This window comes from Elephantulus edwardii, unplaced genomic scaffold (assembly GCF_000299155.1).
Source record: "Elephantulus edwardii isolate Elephantulus edwardi_28Jun2011 unplaced genomic scaffold, EleEdw1.0 scaffold00008, whole genome shotgun sequence".
Classification (NCBI taxonomy): domain Eukaryota; kingdom Metazoa; phylum Chordata; class Mammalia; order Macroscelidea; family Macroscelididae; genus Elephantulus; species Elephantulus edwardii.
Window position 1 is genome coordinate 4,129,997 of NW_006399758.1, and position 3,374 is coordinate 4,133,370.

The 3,374-nt window shown below is 41.0% G+C and overlaps 1 pseudogene; it reads left to right on the plus strand.

Moving 5' to 3' along the window:
* The first annotated feature begins 448 nt into the window (after positions 1–448).
* The window catches only part of LOC102849803, a 55,566-nt pseudogene continuing 52,640 nt past the window's right edge, over positions 449–3,374 (plus strand).

Consider the following 3,374-nt stretch of genomic DNA (forward strand, 5'->3'; position numbering starts at 1 on the left):
GCAGGAGGGGAAGACCCTCTATGAGGTGGATTGATTCAGTGACTGGGGTAATCGGAATGTGTGTGTCAGAGGCAATGCGATTGGCACAGGTTAGAGCAGGGTTTAGGGCTGTTGTACATAGGGTCGCTATGAATTGCAAACGACTCGACGACACATAACAACAACAACACAAAAGGAAGCAACGTCTGAAAAGCTTCCAACTTGTCTAAGAGGAAACATCTGGAAAATATCAGAATTAAATACCAGTGTCTAGCACATGAAGAAACTCTCTCGATCATTAGCTATTAAACAGATGAAAATCAAAATTACAATGAGACATCATCTTACCCCAACAATAAAGTCACTAATAGAAATAAAAAAGAAACAAACCCCTGAAAAGAACAAATGTTGGTAAAGATATAGGGAGATTGGAACTCTTACATGTAGAGTAGAAAATTGTATAACAACTATGGAAGATGACATGGTACGTCCTTATTGGTTCAAATACACAAATGCTCTGCTGGAGAATGAGGAGCAAGCCCCTCCTGTACCAGTCAGGTTTGATCTGACTGTACACATACAAAAAATAGTAAAATAAAATAGAAAAACATTTTTTTAAAACCCTAGAAATATTGTAAGATCTAGTACTCTTCCTAGGCACAACCTCTAAGGAAATATGCGCTGTGACACAAATATTTATATACACTGTGGCATCCATGTACAGTTCATCATTATTCAAATTGATAAAGAGGGAAGCTACCTAAAAGATCATTATTGGATGGATGGATAAACAAACAATGACACTGGCACACAATTGAATATTATGCAAAGATAAAAACTAGTAGTAAATCTTCAAAACCTTTTGAAGAATAAATAAAATTTTAGGACATGCTGAGTGATATAAGTAAATCACAAAATCCCTAATATTTTATGAGACTCTCCTGTAGAGAATGAAACAAGGTTACTTCTTGGAGGCCAGGATTTTGAAGCTCCATCTGACATACTTTGGGCATGTGGCCAGAAGGAACCAGTCCTTGGAGAAGGATATTATGCTTGGAATAGTGGAGGGACAGCACAAGAGAGGAAGACTCTGGATGAGATGGCTTGATAGGGTAACTTGAGTAATGGGAGTTAAGTGTATCAGAGATGGTAAGACTTGCTCAGAATAGGGCAGAGTTCAGGGCCATTGTACATATAGACTCACTGAGTTGCACTTGATGCAATGGCACATATCAACAACAACAACTATTGTAAAATAAACAAGAAAAGAGAAATTTTTTTTTATCCTCACCAGGAATGAGCAAAGGAGAGAGAAAATTACTAAATAGATAAGAATCATGTTAATGGTGAAAGGAAAAGCAATAAACATAATGGTGGAAGTCAGCACAACATGAGAAAGGCAAAGGGAACCACTGAAGGCCTGTCTCTCTCTCTCTCTCTCTCTCTCTCTCTCTCTCTCTCTCTCTCTATCTCTATCTCTATCTCTATCTCTCTCATTGCTATAGAGTTGGAGCCAAGTCATATCTAATTCTCCATTTGGTTTCCAAAGTTAATAAATCTTATGGGAAGAGATGGCCCTTTCTTCCTCCCAAAGAGATGCTGGGGGATTTTCACTGTCAAAGAGGCTTGGTCTTTGCGTTCACAGCACAACTCCCTAAAGCCTACACCACCAAAGTTTCCACATGACATATTACAATGGCCACATCTGCTGCCTGAGAGCTGCACCAGAGGAAGACGACTCAAACTGTTCACTTGTTTTCTAACGTGATCGAAATTTTTTTTTGTCTCAGCTACAAAAAATTATAATAGACAAGAGAAAGCCAAAGGTGCGCAAACCTTAGCCTCACATCATCATATGTCTGAAAACTAGAATGGGAATTCTGAGTAATAACCTCAGAAAAGCCATGTTCTCTCAAGGACAACAGATCTTCATGCACAAGATGAGGACTGACTGACCATTGAGGAATAAGGCTCCTTAGAGCAGCTGAGTCTGAGGTACAACCAGATGCCTATATGACTACAAATCAGGCTGTGAAAAGGAGTTAAAAGTCTAGCCTGAGGGAAATTTGTCTGCCAGTCAGGAGAAGAGAGGCACACCATGCATATTAAGATGGACAAAGGAAACAAACAACGGTTTTAAATATGAGCAGTATACAAAGACATGTAATATTGGTGTGATGTCTGATATTCGTTACTATGAGTAAATAGTGATTCACTAACTAGACCTAACACACCAAATGCTCTTCCCAACAAGAGCAATGTTCATTCTTCTCAAGTGCATGTGTAATACTCTTGAGCACACACTACAAGTTAGGTCACAAAAAAGTCTCAGTAAATTTAAAGACCATGAAATCAAATAAATCATCTTCTTTTCCTAAAATAATAGCAACTAGAAAGTTGCTGTAGAAACCCAGAAAATTCACAATTACATACATATTCAGTAACATACTCTTAAGCAATCAATAGTTTAAAGAAGAAATTATAAAACATATTGGAAAATGTTTAGTGATCTTTTTTTTAAAAAAAGGGTACAACATTAGCAAACTTACGGAATACAATGAAGCTCAGAGATACATTTGTGTTAGTAAATGCCTACATTTTAAAAAAAGATCTCAAATTTATAACCTAAATTTACACCTTAGGAAACAAGAAGAGTAAAACTAAGCCTTAAGGTAGGACAAGGAATAAAGAGTAAATCCTAGAAAACAGCTAAACTAAACAGAGAATTGGAAAACAATTGAATATAATTAAGTCAAAAGTTTATGCTTTAAAAATAATAAGAAAACCAGGCCCCAAAACGGGCCGGCCCGCACCTGCGCTTCGAGATCAGCAGCGAAGGATGGGTTTAGCGTGGAGGCAGAGAGCTTGGAGGGGGCAAGGCGGACGCTGATTGAGAAAGTTCAGGAAGCCCGAGGGCATGCCCGCCTCAGACATCTCTCTTTTAGTGGAATGAGTGGGGCGAGGCTGCTGGGCATCCACCACGATGCTGTCATCTTCCTGGCAGAACAGCTGCCCGGGGCCCAACGCTGCCAGCACTACAAGTTCCGCTACCACCAGCAGGAAGAGGGCCAGGAGGAGCCACCCCTCAATCCCCATGGGGCAGCCCGGGCTGAGGTCTATCTTCGGAAGTGCACCTTTGACAATGTTCAACTTCCTGGCTTCCCAGCACCGAGTGCTCCCTGAGGAGGCTGCTTGTGACGAGGAAGAGGACGAGGTACAGCTCAGGTCAACCAGACGTGCCACCAGCCTGGAGCTTCCCATGGCCATGCGCTTTCGCCACCTTAAGAAGACCTCAAAGGAGGCTGTGGGGGTCTACAGATCGGCCATCCATGGACGGGGCCTATTCTGTAAGCGCAACATTGATGCTGGCGAAATGGTCATTGAGTACTCGGGCA